This window comes from Lathyrus oleraceus, chromosome 3, assembly GCF_024323335.1.
Source record: "Lathyrus oleraceus cultivar Zhongwan6 chromosome 3, CAAS_Psat_ZW6_1.0, whole genome shotgun sequence".
NCBI classification, from domain to species: domain Eukaryota; kingdom Viridiplantae; phylum Streptophyta; class Magnoliopsida; order Fabales; family Fabaceae; genus Lathyrus; species Lathyrus oleraceus.
This window is the reverse complement of record NC_066581.1, coordinates 62,170,862-62,184,392: the sequence shown is the minus strand read 5'-3', so window position 1 is coordinate 62,184,392 and position 13,531 is coordinate 62,170,862. Positions and strand designations below refer to the sequence as shown.

General features: G+C 35.8%; 1 long non-coding RNA gene across 1 annotated transcript; it reads right to left on the bottom strand.

Moving 5' to 3' along the window:
- Nucleotides 1–11,091: 11,091 nt before the first annotated feature.
- LOC127132548 (uncharacterized) lies at nt 11,092–12,951 on the bottom strand. The gene is made up of 3 exons (XR_007806773.1): nt 12,386–12,951; nt 11,870–12,293; nt 11,092–11,702 (listed from the first exon to the last, which is right to left on the bottom strand). It is a non-coding gene; the product is annotated as an uncharacterized LOC127132548 (long non-coding RNA).
- Between the last annotated feature and the right edge of the window lie 580 nt (nt 12,952–13,531).

The window sequence follows — 13,531 nt, the reverse complement described above, 5'->3', positions numbered from 1 at the left end:
ATTGTTGTTGTTGAGTTTATCACAATTTCTTAGGTTGTGATTGAGTTTTAAGATCAACAATACAACATAAAATTCAAAATAATATCGATTGCACACTTGGTGTTCGACAAACTGTCTCAATTGATTTTTTTTGTGAATTATCATTGAAAGTAGATTATCCTTGTTGTTTTGCATTCAACTGGTTGTGATTAATTGTGTTTGGTCAATTTGTGATTCATTATCACATTGTGATTACTATTACGCATATTCGAGCTTTTTGATAGCGGATCTAGCTAGACGATTTTGATCCGGGATACTTCCGCTTGCTTCCGCGCGCCATAAATTTTTCAAAACTATTTTTTGTTAAAGTTTTTAACTAGTAATTTATTCACCACCTCTAGATCTAAGTCTAGCGTCAAACAAAATCTGATTAACGAATATTTTTATAGTCAAATATGATAATGTAATATCTCAATTAATAAATATAATTGAAGGAATAGATCATTAATTTAAAAATTAAAAATTAAATAAAAAGAAAGACACAAATTTTAAAGAAATAAAAACATAAACTGTTGATGCTGAGATTCAAAGCATGTCCTAAATTTTTTTCCTATTAGTTATATTTAGAAATTGAGGAAATATGTGGTATTTATTAAAAAATTAAATAAAGCATGACATGCCTTCATTTTTTATCTCGGTTTTTGGTTGAGTGAGGTGAAAGTTTTGTCATGAAATGTATTATTTGTAGTAGTGTTCACTCTATTGTGAAAAACTTTATATTTCTATCTTCATCCTTAAATCAATTATTTCTTATCTTGTTCCTCCAAAACTGATTTTACATATGCAATGTCTTATCTAACCGAACTTGAATATTTTTCCTCTTTTCCAAGATCATCATTGTAACTTGCATCATTAATCTAACTTTTTAAGGAACTTTAATGAGTTTAGGATGAATATTATTAAATTTCACTTTATTCCATATCTTAAGAATACATTTAAAAAGTCTTAACTTAGCAAATAAAACCAACATAGGGCAATCAACTACACCCATATTTCAATTATCACCAATCAATTGTTGTAGTTATTATCTAGAATCTAAACCTTCGAAAATTTGAATGACCTAACCGAATTAAAACTATGTTTTGTCACTAATTAGGATAATAATCTGAGTGATTCTTAATCAAAGTGAAACAATAAATTGTGTTCCAATTATCTAACAAATTCCGATCAAACGGTTATGTCAAGCCTAACAAAAGAGTAAATATCACATTTTCTCTAATTGATTCAAATGTAATAACTACCATTAATATCAAGATGCATAAACTCATTTTATTTGTCCGACTATAATTCATATGTAAAAATTGTGTTAGGAGACATCTACCAAAATTTTCATGGATACCAATAAGTACATTAAAATCATCCAATTTGTACATTAAAATCATCCAATTTGTACATTAAAATCATCTATCATACAATAAAAGACAAAATTGGCATGTTGAAAATTGATAAGGACATTCTATAACTATCTCTGAATCACATGAATTACTTGCATATTAATCTGCAACAAAGAATTTCGTTGATACATTTTTATAAATAAAAAAATTACATGTTGTTCAACCTATTTATTTGATAAATAGGTCATTCAATGCTGGATAAAATAAAATAAGCAAATAGTAGAACTTAATATCTCTAAAGAAAAGTCAATATATGGGACACCAGAATAAAATTTATTAATCAAAATAGCTAAACACGCAAGAGCAAGTCTACTATCTGATTTCTTCATGGTCCTAAAAATAGACAAAAGATGATTTTCATTCTACTTAAAATACAAACTTAATTAGTCCATTTTATCATCTTCTACATTTTCCCCATCTTGCATTGCTCGATCTCCATATATGGCCAATAGATATGTGACATTTTTTCCATGAAGAAGACACTCCAACATGGACATTGGACACATAACATAAAAATGACAACATCGATGCTCCACATTATATATATATATATATATATATATAATATATATATATATATATTATAATATATATATATATATATATAATATATATATATATAATATAAATTAAAAAAAATCTCCATGGACCAAATTGAGGGTGTGACCATCAATAGGATGGCCAAGTCCACCCTTATTAACTTAATTATGAAAAGGGAAGTGACCAAGAAATTCGCCAATATTTTCAAAAATATAGACCTTTTTTCTCTCTTCATTCTTTTGAACCGTTATTAGAAGAAGAAAGGAACCAGATGACTATATATCAAACGACTTATATATTTGGATTTTCTTATGCATTTCAACCCTTTCTAGGCGTATCTTAGACTATTATTGATACTTCAATCCATTTTATATTAAATTTCTCTAAAAATAAATATAAAGTAAATATTGTATCTCAAAAAATTCATATATTTTCCCCAAATTGACGCTAAGTCGAGGAATTCTATTAATCTATTATCTACCTATAAAATTATATGCTATCAAAATATCTTAATCACCTTCTTTTTAAAGTTAATTTAAATTGTTAAATAAATTAGGTTTATTTTGAACTAAACACCTCCAAACTTTTCACTTATTTATCTAATTTTAATAATTATTTTTACTATTATTTATTTTGCAATACATGTTATCTGTGCAGAATTTAAGAGTCACTTTAAATCATTATTATTTGTGATAGCATGTTTCATGTCTGTGCTTAGATCATGTTAATGGTTCAGATAGTGTTGATGTTTGATTTCTCTATGTAGCGTCCATAATTATTTTGGCACTATTTCCTTCGTACTAGTACTTCACTATGACTTTGATGTTTTCTTAGGCGTGGAATGGATAATTTAATTGCAGTTATTGATCATGTGCTATTGATTATGTTGCCTCTGATATCTTTGCTTAAGTAATTTGGTAGACACCCTTTCAATTCTTTGGTATGAGAATAAGTGTCGAAACTAAAAACAATTTACAAATAAACGATAATGATATTTTTATTAAAGTATCCCTAATTAAGTATTGAAAATGATGAAGTAATATTAATTAGAGAATAGAACTGAAAAAAGTGAAAATTAAAATTGATCATTCATTTTGAAACACTTATTTATTTCAAATAAGTCATTCGCTGTGGGATGAAGAGAGTATTTGATATTACTTCCTCCGTCGCATAATGAGTGACTCAATTGACCATTTCACATAGATTTAAAAAATGATTAAATGAAAGAGAGAATGATATTTTTACTAAAGTACTCTTATCATGTATTGTTAATGGTTAAATTAATATTATCTAGAGGATAAAATAAAAAAAAATATATTGAAAATTAAAATGAATTATTTATTTTGTGACACTCTTTTATTTCAAATGGATCACTCATTGTGGAACTTGTTTTTAAATTTATTGTGATTAGTGTACACATGCATGAGATGCTTTCCACCTTGCACATGCTTATTTCAAACTCTATTATGTTAAAAGAAACCAAGTTCTTCCTATTGATAGTAATGATGTTGATGGCGATATGGGGCCACACCTTCTTGGTGATTGTCTCAAAATCAATGTTAACCCTCTAAAGAAGATGAAAATATCTATGCATCAAAAATTTTGACGGTTAGAATATCAATCATAATTGCAAGGAATTTTGAAAAATTATAAGATCATGAATGACTTCTCAAGTAGAGAATTTAAAACCTCCATAAGAGGACATGAACCATCTAATGTATGCCTTGCTGGATTTAACTTTAGAAGGGAAAAATCATGAATGGCTAAATCTTACATGTGTAGTAAAAGGAACTCTTTATGATATGCTTACCAAATTCATATTGTATAATAATACTATGTTGTTGCAGAAACTCAAAAGTATGTTGCTACCTAATTATGCCACCAAAAGTTTCTATTTATACGTTAGGTAAACCAATGGCACAAATTTGCTAGAATATCTGACTTATGCTGGAAAAATCCCTAGCAACTGCTGGAAAGTTCCGAAATCTGACAAGGACAATCCCTAGCAACGACTAAGAAGGTCGGAAGTTTGACAAATTATTCTCGAATAAAATCGGAATGTGAATTAAAGAGGATACTTATGATGGAATCTTATGTATACGAAATCTCAATGTATGTTCTGGCTGTTGGGGAACATGCAAATGCAAGATTTACGAATTGTGGAAAGTAAGATTGGGCTTTTTGGGGGATAATTTGTTAGGGGCGCCAATGATGACTGAGCTCTGAATCTGCTTCGGGAAGAGTGGATTGACTTCCCGACATCGGGATTTGGATCTTCTGATATCCAAGTTGTGTTTGGCACAATTGTTGCGGATCATCCTGCTGGGGAATTTCTTGATCGGGGTAAAGTCCAAGGGACTGTGTATAGTTTCAGTGTTTAGGTGTTACCAAGCATATCAAACTATGGTTACCTTTGGATAATTTTGGAAGAGAAGTAATTTTGATGTTTTCCCTTAAAAGTTTTGTTTTTAGTAAAAGTTTGTTTACCCAAAATTTTCAATGCAATGTTAATTAAAGAAATTCACACTTCACAAAAAAAGTAGGAAAAGTAAAAGTATTGAGCACGTATTATGGAATCGATTTTATTGATAAAAATGATCTAGAAAATTGGTGATTTGTACAAGGAAGCAATTCCTAAAAGAAGTGATTGCAAAAAGAAATTGAAAAACTATAATGGCAATGGAAATAGCTCGGATTTCCACCAAGTTTCGATTCTGATATAGTCCTTATATCCTCGAAGGTCCTCAGATCTTGCTTCAGAAGAAAATGATTGGATTGACTCGCTGAGAAGTGTAGAAAATTATTTGCAGAATGCAGCCTCTGTCTTTTATGAATCCCTAATTTTTTCCTGAACCGCCCTTTCGGGTTTCAGTCTACCGGAATACCCATTTTTGCATAAGCCTCCCTTTGGGGTATTCAACTTATCGGGTTCTTACTTCTTTTTTTAAGCGCGGTATTTTTTTACTGCATCCGCATTCACAGGGGATAGAAGATCTTCACCATCCATAGTTGCGAGAATTAAGGCTCCTCCAAAGAAGACCTTTCTTATAACATATGGGCCTTCATAGTTCGGTGTCCATTTTCCCATGGGGTCAATATGAATTGGTAGAATCTTCTTCAAGACTATGTCTTCGGCCTTGAGGCTACGAGGAAAGACCTTCTTGTCATGTGCCCTCTTGATACATTTTTGGTATAGCTGGCTGTGGCAGATAGCTGCCAAGCACTTCTCATCAATGAGGTTTAGTTGGTCAAATCTGACTTGTACCCATTCAGCTTCGTCTAGCTTGACGTCGGTCAAAATCATTAAAGAAGGAATCTCTACTTTAACAGGCAGGACCGCATCCATGTCATATGCAAGAGAGAAGGGGGTTGCCTACGGAGGTACGGTAGCCATATAACGTAAACGAGAGCATCACATGCAAATATTTATAGATTTCCACCATCTTTTGCATGATTTTCTTGATGTTTTTGTTGGCTGCCTCGACAACACCATTTATCTTTGGCCGATACGATGATGAGTTGTGATATTCGATCTTGAAGCTCTTGCATAACTCTTTCATCATCTTGTTATTGAGGTTAGATCCATTATCATTAATGATCTTATTTGGGACCCCATAACGACAAATGATTTCTTTCTTCATGAAACGAGCCACCACTTATCTTGTAACATTTGTGTATGAGACTGCTTCCACCCATTTACTAAAGTAGTTTATAGCTACCAAGATAAAGCGATGTCCATTTGAGGCAGTCGGCTCGATGCATCCAATCACGTCAATGCCCCACATGACGAAAGGCCAAGGTGATGTTAGGACATTGAGTGGTACTGGCGGTACATAGATCTTGTTGGCATACATTTGGCATTTATGGCATGTTTGGACGTGGCGGTAGTACTCAACCTCCATAGTCATCCAATAGTAGTCGGCCCTTACGATTTTCTTCACCATCGTGTGTCCACTAGCATGCATCCCAAAGGAGCCTTCATGTATTTCCATTATAATTTGGTTTTCCTCTTGTTTGTTCATACACCTAAATAAAACAGAATTGTAATTCCTTTTGTACAATACCCCTCCATTTAAGAAGAACTTGGCTGATAGTTTTTGAAGGTAATTCTTGTCGGTGATGGATACGTTCTCAGGATACTCTTGGCTTTCCAAGAACTTCATGATGTCATAGTACCAAGGATGGCCATCAGCTTCGTCTTCGGCTGCCAAATAATAAACAGGCTCGTCCAAGTAGTCAACGTGGAAAGGTGGTGCTTCATTTTTCCATTTGACCTTAAACATGGATGAAAGAGTTACTAAGGCGTCAGTCAACTGATTTTCCTCTCTAGGGATGTGATGGAATGTAATCTCGTCGAAGTATGGGATCAGCTTCAAGAAATGCTCCTTCTAAGGGATTAGCTTATGATCTCGGGATTCCCAATCTCCTTTGACTTGGCTGATGACCAAGGATGAGTCCCCATAAACTTCAAAAATTTTGATCCTAAGATCCATAGCAACTTCTATACCGAAGATACAAGCCTCATACTCCACCATATTATTGGTACACTCAAAGCACAACCTTGTCGTGAAAGGTAAATGAAAACCAGTTGGGGAGGTGATGACTGCCTCAATGACATTGCGATAAGCGTTATAAGCTCCATCAAACACAAATATCCACTATGACCCAGATTCTGGTCCTTCCTCGGGGTCGGGGATGTTGAAATCTCTTATCAACATGATGTCCTCATTAGGAAATTCAAAGCACATAGACTGGTAGCCCTCTAAAGGTTGGTGTGCAAGATAATATGACAGTACACTCCCTTTGATAGCTTTTTGAGTGACATGTTGGATGTCGTACTCAGTTAAAGCCATTTTCCAACGGGCTACTCTACCAGTTAGAGCAAGCTTCTCAAAGATGTACTTGATTGGATCCATATTAGAGATTATGAGCGTCGTATGCGTGAGCATGTATTTCCTTAGGCGTTTGGCAGCCCAAGCAAGTGCATAACAAGTTTCTCAAGCATCGTATACCTACTATCGCAATTGATGAACTTCTGGATTAAGTAGTATATGGCATACTCTTCTCTTCCAGTTTCGTCATGTTGTCCTATGACACATCGCATACACCTCTCAAGGATTGTTAGGTACATGATTAAAGATATGCCAGGCACAAGGGGCAATAGAATTGGAGGTTCTTGTAAGTACTCTTTGATCTTCTCAAAGGCATTTTGAAAATTGTCGTTCCATATGACGGCCTGATCCTTGCGAAGTAATTTGAAGATTGGATCTCAGGTGGCCGTGAGATGAGATACGAATCTAGCTATGTAATTTAATCTTCCAAGAAATCCTCGGACCTCCTTTTCAGTTTTAGGTGTAGGCATATCTTGTATGGCCTTTACCTTTTCAGGGTTTACTTTGATGCCTCGTTGGCTGATAATGAAACTTAGGAGTTTGCCAGATCTTACCCCAAATGTACATTTTCCAGGGTTGAGCGTCAACCTAAACTTCCTCAGGCATTCAAATAGCTTATCTAGGTTAACCAAATGTTCCTCTTCAATTTGGGAGTTGTTTATCATGTCGCCAACGTACACATCAATCTCTTTATGAATCATGTCATGAAAGAGTGTCACCATTGCACGTTGGTATGCTACGACAACATTCTTTAAGCCAAAGGGCATGACCTTGTAGGAAAACGTTCCCCATGGCGTGATGAAGGTTGTTTTCTCCATGTCGTCTGGAGCCATTATGGTTTGGTTGTAACCGGAGAAGCCGTCCATAAAGGAAAAGAGAGATAATTGAGTTGTGTTGTCCATTAGCACATCAATGTTTAAATTCTTTTCTGGGAATTCAAATCAACCAAGCTTCAGAAGCCACATATGTATACCAAAGCAAATACATAAAAGACATTCTGAAGAAATTTGAAATGTCAAAATGCAAACCAGCAAAGACTCTCATGCATTCAACCTGCATTCTGGGAAAAGAAGAAGTAAGTCAAAAGGTTTGTCTGAAGCTCTATCGTGGTATGATAGGATCTCTTCTCTATCTGACGACTACACGACCAAATATTCTTTTCAGTGTTTGTCTCTGTGCCAGATTCCAATCAGATCCAAGGGAATCTCATCTAACAGCAGTTAAGAGAATCCTAAGGTATCTGAAGGGAACACCTAACCTTGGCCTGATTTATGAGAAAACATCAGAGTATAGGCTCTCTGGATATTGTGATGCAGATTATGTCAGAGACAGATTGGAACGAAAAAGCACATCTGGAAACTGTCAGTTTTTGGGAAACAACCTTATATCTTGGGCTAGCAATAGACAGTAAACTATTGCACTCTCTACTGCAGAAGCAGAATATATCTCAGCCTCATTATGCACTACTCAGATGCTCTGGATGAAGAATCAACTAGAAGATCTTCAGATATATGAGAGTAACGTTCCTATCTTTTGTGACAATATTGTTGCCATATGCTTAAGTAAGAACCATATTCTACATTCCATAGCAAAGCACATAGAAATAAAACATCATTTTATCAGAGGCTATGTTCAAAAAGGGGTAATTTCCTTAAAATTCATGGATACAGGCCATCAATAGGCTGATATCTTCACAAAACCCCTTGCAGAAGATAGATTGTCATTTATTCTGAAACATTTAAACATGGAAAATTGCCCAGAATGAGTCAAACATGTGCTTCTCTGTAATGGCAAAATAGGCTTTAACTTAACATGTGGCGTCTGAATCTAACTCTGATATTTCTACCAGTTAGAAGTTATCTGAATCAGAAATGCTCAGAACCCAATCTCTTGGTATTCCTGAAGATCAAATAGATCAACACGTGGCCTCTCTTGCGTCTGACTTTGGATCTTCTAGACAACTTTCTAGCACAGAACTCAAGAGACAGACCTTTGAGATTTCCTCGAGCAGTGTGTTGATTTATGGGATTAGACATCCATCATTAGCCGTAATTAATTCCCCCCCCCCCCCCCCCCCCCCCCCCGCAGAGCATGTCAACTCAAATTTATGTGCCATAATTTAATTATTGTTTAATATTCCCATCTAACAGTGTCGTTTTGCATGCTTAACTTATGTACTTATACTTGCCACAATTCTCACTATCACACTTTTTCACTCACATCCTACGCATACCCTTGTTCTCTACTCTCTCTCAACCTTCAAGCATCTTCAAGCGTTCTTGAAGCATCCGTCATCTTCTTCATGTATTCTTAGAAACAATCAGTATATAACTTTTCTCAACAAATGGAATCTACGGAACAACCCTCCACCTCTTTCCAGCAAACTACTACTATAACTGCTGTAATCTCTACTCCCATCTACAAGGAACCTCATATCTTGGATCGACCACCACACATTCATCTTGCTACTCCTTTCGATAAGCTAGAAGTTCTCTACGAATCGCTGGTTGATTTTGAAAATATGAAGAGAAATGGAATTGACCTCACTGAAGAATTAAGAAAGCAAGGGTGGGAAAACTATTTTCAAAGACTTTATGGTCCCATATACACCTATCTGGTCAAGGAATTCTGGAGAGTTGCAGATTCGGACGACCATCACATTGTAATAGTTGACATCGGAAGGCCTCTGAATTCAAGAAATTTGAAAAGTATGGGAATCATAGATAGATTTCTGGTCAAGCCTTCTCTGGACACCTCCTAGGAAGCTCTGAAGGATCAGAGGAAGATACCAAATGGACTCTACCTCTTCACCAAGATAGATCCCCTAGAGGTTGTCGCTCACTATCTGCTGGACCTAGCAAATCAAGGGGTAGACATCTCTGACTTCTCAGAGGATTGGTTACCTGAACATCCACCAAATTTCATGAAGAGGATGTGAGAGCCATCTGAAAGAAACTCAAAGAAGAAAGCTCAGAAGCTGGGATAAACTTCTGTATCTAGACCACCTATGCCTCTGGTCTCCTCCTCCTCTCCAAGTAAGTCTCTACCTTCTGACTCTCCATCTTTACATTTAAGGCAATTGTCTTCTTCCCTACCTCAACCCTCACATATTTACACACACTCTGAACCTACACCCTCCACCACACAACCCTCTGAAACTCCCACATCTAACCCACTATCTGTCATACCCTAAAATTCACCCTACCATTCACAAGTTCATCTAGGTCACTAACCCTAAGCATTTGCATATCCTGATAAGAATTCATCTCATCTACACGTCCATTATATCATAACACATTCCACTTGTATTTGAAAGGACATAAAATCATGGATTCAAGGGTGTTATCACACGTGGCATTGAATATGGGGCCTACAAGGTTGAGATCCATCTGGTCATTCATGGAGTTTCATTGGCTTGTTCAACAATTCATCAGAGTTTCACTTGTTCTTGATCTTCATGCTTTGATTAAGGGATATTCGTTCGAGGTGTTACAACCCACCGCTTGGTTAAGTAATCATTTGGTTGATTTTGCTTCGTTGGATTTCAAGTCTAGTTTCATGGCATACTTCAGCCGATTTAAAGACGTTGTGTTGTTCAGTCAAATCAATTTTCATCGAGTCATTATTCAAGTCCATTCCATACCAGTCATTACCTATCATTTCACCCAAAAATAAACATTTTTACCTAAGTTGACTTTTGGTCAACTGTTGACTTTTGGGTCAACCAGTAGACCAAAGACAACCTTCTAACCAAAAACCATTTCTTAATCATTTTCATCATTTCCATATTTTAAATCTAATTCTTAAAACCAATTTCTATTCTTAAAACCAATTCCTAAATCCATTATCCAATACAAAAATCCATATTTCAATCCATAATCCATATCCAATTATAAACCAAAGTCCATTTTAAAACTTGTTTCATTTTCAAATTTTAAACCACTTTGAACCATATTCACCTTTCACCTTTTAAATCATGTTCATGTTAACCGATTTTGACGGTGAATCCTTTTCCATTTACAGACTCTTTAAACCAATTCGACCATTTTACCAAACTAATCTTCGATACAATTCCAGCCATTACGCTTTCAAGTTCAAAATTCCACTTCCAACAATCAAACTCCATGCATTACATACGCATTTCAATTCAACCTTTGGATTCAATCCAAAGACATTTTACCATCATAAACCATTATTTCTAATTGACAATTCAAATGCACTACAAATATTTCAACCATTAGTTGCAAAACTACACTTTCATTACATAAGCCAATTTCCAAAATCACATGTATTCAATTCCAATTTAAACATTACACTGATGCCTCACATTACTAATTCAGTTACCTACATTACACATTCAATGCATAAAAATTACAACAAAAGCCCAAAAAACACACTAATCCATACCAATTCATACATTTCAAATCCAATTATTTCCATACATAAAAACATGCGTTCCATGCAGGCCATGCATTCCAAATAATAGCATAAAAAAAGGAACATCGGCCGGCAGCAAGGTTTTGAGAGCTAGTGTGGCAAGTGTACCCAATGAATAATCTCCTCAAGATTTGCTTAACTTGGGTGAACCAACTGTCATTGTCGCACCTCCCATTGTGGACTCATTCATGCAGTTGGAAGGATCGTACACTTCAAACAAACCCATTTGACCTGCAAATTTCATGAAAAAAAATAATAACAATTTCAAAACTGCTTCTAACTTCCCTCACCATAACTCAGTTTAAACTTATGCTTTCATCACCTCCAACATAATCTAATCCAATGCAAGCCTTACAACATGCCGACCATAGCTCCATAACAAAGACCGTAAACCGTTAGCCTGCAAAAACACAAATATACATCAACCTTTTCCAACATTAAGCCATTTGAATCCACAGCATAACAGTGGAAAGAAGGAGGCAAAACAGAAGCATAGCATAATAGAGAACTGTAAACACTCACTGAAACCATGACTAACTTCATATGAGAACCGACTCGGTAACTAACCTGCCAAGTGCCATAACTGCCCACGATTAACAGCAACTGTCGAAACCAACTCGAACCGAATTCCAACTGTCTTCAACCGTCCTAACCGCCTAATCAATTCCAATTGTCGCCAACTGTCGCCAACTGTCATTGAATCTAACTAATTCCTAACTGAATCCACAGTTTTCCATAACCTCCACAACTTCAACAACCTCTATAGAACTGAACTGGTTTCTTCACCCATTTTTTTTTCTTTTTCCATCTCCATTGCACCCCAGAACTGACGCTGACTTCACTTCATCAACTTCTTCAACCTCTCAATCACATCCACCAAACCTCCCTTCACCTCCACCCTGCAACCCGCCGCGGAACCCTCCAACTTCTCCCAATAACCACCAGCTTCCACCATCTGCTCTGAATGAGGTCCACATAAAAAGCCGCCAACCTTCATAATTTTACGGAATCTCCTCCAATCAACAACAGAACGTAACAGAAACAGAAGAAGAGGAAATAGCAAAACGGAAGGAGAAAACTCACGGTTTCGGGGAAAGGTCTTCATCGATCGAGATTCGACGGAACTCAGAAGCGATTACCTTCCCTCTTCAAAGAAAGGATCCAACGCCTTTCCCTCTTCACTGCAACGCCACAACGCAATCCATCAGCAATAGCGACTCGTAACACGCGTACCACGCGACGTCAAAGCGACGACGCCGTAACAGAATCGACGGATGATGACGACGGAGCATAACCAAAGGAGATGATCATAACCTTGCGTCGACATTTCGAATCGGAGCATCATCGTCATTGTTCATCCAACGCGTCATCGACGACAAAACAGATCGGAGAAGACGATTTCAGATTCATGTTGATTTGAACGGCCACCGAAGGTGAGTTTGTTGTTTCAATCTTTAACGTGAGTTTTTCGTATTTTTCGTTTTGAAGCTAACGCAAGGTCGCGTTCTGGACGATTGTTCGAATTCCGGAAGAAGGTGGAGTTAAATTTCTTAGGGATGTTCGTGCTGAGCGTTGTTAACCTTGGAATCTCTCTGTAGTGACATGGCCATGGATTCGGTGATCCGATTGGAATTTGAACTCATCTTGGAGCTTGGGCCTACGGCCCAAGTATTCTTCACACATACACTATCCATTTTCATCTCACCCACAGGTTCCAATATTAATTTGGTTCTTAATCCTCCGCTTAATCCATAATTAACAATTAATTATTTAGGGTTAAATTCTGTTTTCTTAATAATCCTGATGTTGGAGGGTTAATTTGATTGATTTAGGATAGTTCTTGATATTTTAGATTTTAGGAATTTAGCAATTTGGTTGATTAATTAGTTAATAGAATTGATTAGTTAAGTAGATAGTTAATTAGAAATTAGGTTTAATCAAGTGTTAGATTATGTTTAATTTCTTAATTTTCCAGATTTAATTCATGGTTGATTAACCATGCCATGATTAATTTTTAAGTCATTATCTCTTGATATTCATTTTGTTGGTTTTTGTTGAGATTAACATGGTTGATTTTGTCAAGAATTTTCCCTTAGGTTAATTTCGACTCAATTCAATTTGTATGATCATGTAGATTAGAATTCAATTCTTGGAATTTGGATTGTTAATTCTCCATATGATTGATTGTGATCCTAACGCATGTTTAGGTAGATTTTAATTTATAGAATT